The 5,628-nt window shown below is 34.3% G+C and overlaps 1 protein-coding gene across 2 annotated transcripts in view; it reads right to left on the minus strand.

Annotated features, from left to right (window-relative positions):
• Positions 1–5,628, minus strand: part of TEX9 (testis expressed 9) — a 95,148-nt gene that overhangs the window by 80,350 nt on the left and 9,170 nt on the right. The gene's annotated exons all lie outside the window — the stretch shown is intronic.

A 5,628-nucleotide genomic window follows, 5' to 3' on the forward strand; every position in this document is an offset into this window, starting at 1 on the left:
CACAAGTATACATATGTAACAAACCTGCACGTTATGCACATGTACCCTAGAACTTAAAGTATAATAATAAAATAAAAATAAAAATAAAAAAACAGCAAGAGAAATGAAATAAACAACATACAAAGAAGCTCCAATACATCTAGTAGCAGACTTCTCAGTGGAAACCATACAGACCAGGAAAGAGTGGCATGACATATTTAAAGGGCTGAAGAAAAAAAAATCTTTTACCTTAGGATAGTATATCTAGCAAAAATATCCTTCAAACATTAAAGAGAATAACAGATCTTCCCAGAAAAACAAAAGCTGAGGCATTCCATCAACACTAGACCTGTCCCACAAGAAATGCTAAAGGTAGTTCTTTAATCTAAAAGAAAAGGATGTTAATGAGCAAGAAGAAATCATCTGAAGGTACAAAACTCACTGGTAATAGTAAACATACAGAAAAACACAGAATATTATAACACTGTAATTGAGTGTAAACCACTCTTAAGTAGAAAGACTAAATGATGAACCAATTAAAAATAATAACTACAACAACTTTTTAAGACATAGACAGTACAAGAAGACAGAAACAGTAACAAGTTAAAAACTAGGGAGAAAAAAGTGTAGAGCTTGTATTAGTTTTCTTTTTGCATGTTTGTTTATGCAATCAGTGTCAAGCTGTCATCAGCTTTAAACAATGGGTTATAAGATAGTATTTGCAAGCCTCACAGTAACCTCAAGTCAAAAAAACATACAATGACCACACAAAAAATAAAAATCAGGAAATTAAATTATACCACAAGAGAAAATCACTTTCAATAAAAAGAAGACAGGAAGGAATACCACAAGATAACTGGAAAACAAATAATGAAATGGCAGGATTAAGGCCCTTATCAGTAATAACATTGAATGTAAATGGACTAATCTCTTCAATCAAAAGACGGACTGGTTTAATGGATGATAAAACAAGACCCTATGATCTGTTGCTTACAAGAAACATACTTCACTTATAAAGATATATATAGACTGAAAATAAAAAGGGTAGAAAAAGATATTCTACGCCAAAAAGAAAAAAAAAGCAGGAGAACCTATACTTAGACAAAATAGATTTCAAAACAAAAACTGTAAGAAGAGACAAAGAAGGTCATTATATAATGCTAAACAGGTCAATCCAGCAACAGGATATAATGATTGTATATATATGCACACAACACTAGAGCACCCAGGTACATAAAGCAAATATTATTTGAGTTAAAGAGAGAGCTAGACCACAATACAATAATAGCTGGAGACTTCAGCACCCACTTTTGGCACTGGACAGATTTCCCAGAAAGAAACTCAACAAACATCAGACTGAATCTGCACTACAGAACAAGTGGTCCCAATAGACATTTACAGAACATTTCATCCACAGGCTACAGATACACATTATTCTCCTCAGCATGAATATCATTCTCAAGGACAGACCATATGTTAGGTCACAAAACAAGCTGTAAAATATTTTAAAAACTGAAATAATATCAAGCATCTTCTCTGACCACATGGAATAAAACTAGACATTAATAACCAGAACTTTAGAAACTATACAAAGACACAGAAATTAGATGACATGCACCTAAATTACCAGTGGGTAAATGAAGAAAATAAGAAGGAAGTTGAGAAATTTCTTGAAACAAATGATAATGAAAACACAACATGCCAAGATCTATGGGATATAGTGAAAGCAGTACTAAGAGGGAAATTTATGCAGCTGTAAGTGCCTACAACAAAAAAGAACAAAAACTTCAAATAAATGACTTAGCAATGCATCTTTTCTTCCCCCCTTTTTTTTTGTTTGTTTGTTTGTTAGTTTGAGACAGAGAGAAACTCTGATGCCCAGGCTGTAGTGCAGTGGCATGATCATGGCTCACTACAGACTGGACCTTCCTGGGCTCAACCATCCTCCCTCCTCAGCCCCCCAAGTAGTTGGAACTACAGGCGTGCACCACCACATCTGACTAATTTGTATTTTTTTCTAGAGATGGACTTTCACCATGTTGCCCAGGCTGGTCTCAAACTTCCGGGTTCAAGTTGTATGCCTTGGCCTCCCAAAGTGCTGGGATTACAGGCATCAGCCACCACATCCAGCCAGCAATGCATCTTAAAGAACAGAAAAGCAAAAGCAAACCAAACCCAAAATTAGTAGAAGACAAGAAATGAAGATTAGAGCATTTGAGATTAGAGCATAGAGAATTTGAAATGAAGAAAAGATTGATGAAACAAAAAGTTTGTTTTTTTTAAGATAAGCAAAATTAATACACCAACAAAGAAAATAAGGGAGACGACCCAAATAAATAAAATTAGAGATTAAAAAGGAGGCATTACAACTGACAATGCAGAAATTCAAAGGCTCATTAATGGCTATTATGAGCAACTATATGTCAATAAATTGGAAAATCTAGAGGAAACAGATAAACTCCTAGACACATACATACAACCTACCAAGATTGAACCATGAAGAAATCCAAAACCTAAACAGAACAATAATAAGTAATAAGATTGAAGCCACAATAAAAAAAATTTTCCCAGTAAAGAAAAGATTTGATGGCTGCACTGTGAATTCTATCGAACATTTAAAGAAGAACTAATACCAAACCAACTCAAACTATTCCAAAAATTGGAGGCAGAGGGACTACTTCCAAACTCATTTTATGAGGCTAGTATTACCCTGATACCAAAACCAAAGACACATCAAAAAAAGAAAACTACGTGCCAATATCTCTAATGAATATTGATGTAAAAATCCTCAAAAAATACTAACAAACAGAATTCAGTAATATATTAAAAAGATCATTTGTCATGACCATGTGGGATTTACCACAGGGATACAAGGAGGGTTCAGCATACACAAATCAATCAATGTGATACATCATATCAACAGAAGGAAGGACAAAAACCATATAATCATTTCAACTGATCCTGGAAAAGCATTTGATAAAATTCAACATCCCTTCATGGTAAACACACTTCAAAAATTGGGTATAAAAGGAACAGACCTCAATATAATAAAAGCCATATATGACAGACCCACAGCTAGTGTAATACCGAATGGGAAAAACTGACCATCTTTCCTTTAAGATCTGGCCTACTTTCACCACTGTTATTCAACATAGTACTGAAAGTACTAACTAGAGCAATCAGACAAGATAAAGAAATAAAGGGCATCCAAATCAGAAGGAAGAAGTCAATTTATCCTGATTTGCAGATGATATGCTCTTATATTTGGAAAAACCGAAGACTCCACCAAAAACTATTAGAAATGATAAACTCAGTAAAGTTGCAGGATACAAGATCAACATACAAAAATCAGTAGTGTTTCTGTATGTCAACAATCTGAAAAAGAAATAAAAAAGTAATCCCATTTAAAACAGCCACAAATAAAATACCTAGGACTTAATATAACCAAAGCAGTAGAATATCTCTACAACAAAAACTGTAAAACATTAATGAAAGAATTTGAAGAGGACACAAAAAAATGGAAAGATATTCCATGTTCATGGATTAGAAAAATCAATATTGTTAAAATGTTCATACTACCCAAAGCAATCTACAGATTCAATGCAACCCCTTGCAAAATACCAATCACATTTTCACAGAAATAGAAAAAACAATCCTAAAATGTATGTGGAACCACAACAGACTCAGAATAGCCAATGCTACCCTAAGCAAAAAGAACAAAACTGGAGAAATCACATTACCTGGCTTCAAATTATACTATGGTACTATAGTAACCAAAACATCAGAGTACTGGCATAAAAACAAACACACACACCAATGGAACAGAATAGAGAAAATCCAGAAACAAATCCATACACCTACAGTGAATTCATTTTTGACAAGGTTGCCAAGAACATACACAAAGGGAAAACGGAATATCCACATGCAGAAGAACGAGACTAGACCCCTACCTCTTGCCATATACAAATATCAAATCAAAATGGATTAAATACTTAAATCTAAGATCTCAAAGCGATGAAATTACTATAAGAAAACATTGAGGAAACTCTCCAGGACATTGGAGACAAAGATTTCTTGAGTAATACCCCACAAGCAAAGATCACCAAAGCAAAAATGGACAAAAGGGATCAAATAAAGTTAAAAAGCTTCTGCACAGTGAAGGAAACAATAAAGAGACAGCCCACAGAATGGGAGAAAATATTTGCAAACTACGCATCGACAAGGGACTACAAGGCAGAAAATATAAGGAGATCAAACAACACTAAAGGAAAAAAACTAATAATCCAATTTAAAAATGAGCAAAAGATGTGAATAGACATTTCTCAAGAAAAACATACAAATGGCAAACAGGCATTAAAAAGGTGTTCAACATCATTGATCATCAGAGAAATGCAAATCAAAACTACAATATCATCTCAACTCTGATAAAATGGCTTATATCCAGAAGACAGGCAATAACAAGTGCTGGTGAGGATGTAGAGAAACGGAACCCTGGTACACTGTGGGTGGGGATGTAAATTAGTACAACCACAAAGGAAATAGTTTGGAGGTTCCTCAAAAAACTAAAGTTACCATATGATCCAACAATCCCACTGCTGTGTATAGGTCCAAAAGAGGGGTGTGTATAGGTCCAAAAGAGGGGAAATCAATACATCAAAGAGATATCTGTACTTCCATGTTTGTTGCAGCACTGTTCACAATAGCCAAGATCTGGAAGCAACCAAAGTGTCCATGAACAGATGAATGGATAAATAAAATGTGGTACATATACAAAATAGAGTACTATTCAGGCACAAAAAACAATGAGGCCCTGTCACTTGCAACAACATGGATGTAACTGGAGGTCATTGAGTGAAATAAGTCAGGCACAGAAAGACAAACTTCACATGTTCTCACTTATTTGTGGGATCTGAAAATTCAAACAACTTAACATACAGAGATAGAGAGTTGAAGAATGGTTATCAGAGACTGGGAAGGGTAGTGGGGGATGCAGGGGTGGGAGACAAGGATGGCTAATGGGTACAAAAAATATAGTTAGAAAGAATGAATAGTACCTAGTATTTGATAGCACATGTTTATTATAGTCAAAATAATTTAATTGTACATTTTAAATTAACTAAAAGAGTATAACTGGATTTTTTGTAACACAAAGGATAAATAGTTGAGGGGATGGATACCCCATTTTCCATGATGTGATTATTATACATTGCATGCCTGTATCAAAATATCTCATTTACCCCATAAACACTTACTATGTAATCATAAACATTAAAACATTAAAAAGAGAAAGTGAGTAAACAGAAATTAAATATGAGAAACCTTGTATTGTTTGCTTGTGCAGGGGTAGGAATCCACTCCCCAACCCCTTTCCTAGCTTGTCCGTATTCTGTTCTGTTTTTTATTTCAGGGGGAGGTTTTTTTTTTTTTTTTTTTTTTTTTTGAGGAGTCTCACTCTTTCATTTAGTGAGTAAACAGAAATTAAATATGAGAAACCTTGTATTGTTCGCTTGTGCAGGGGTAGGAATCCACTCCCCAACCCCTTTCCTAGCTTGTCCGTATTCTGTTCTGTTTTTTATTTGCAGGGGGAGATTTTTTTTTTTTTTTTTTTTTTTTTGATGCATGCCTGTATCAAAATATCTCATTTACCCC

Source organism: Colobus angolensis, unplaced genomic scaffold (assembly GCF_000951035.1).
Source record: "Colobus angolensis palliatus isolate OR3802 unplaced genomic scaffold, Cang.pa_1.0 Scaffold19, whole genome shotgun sequence".
Classification (NCBI taxonomy): Eukaryota; Metazoa; Chordata; class Mammalia; order Primates; family Cercopithecidae; genus Colobus; species Colobus angolensis.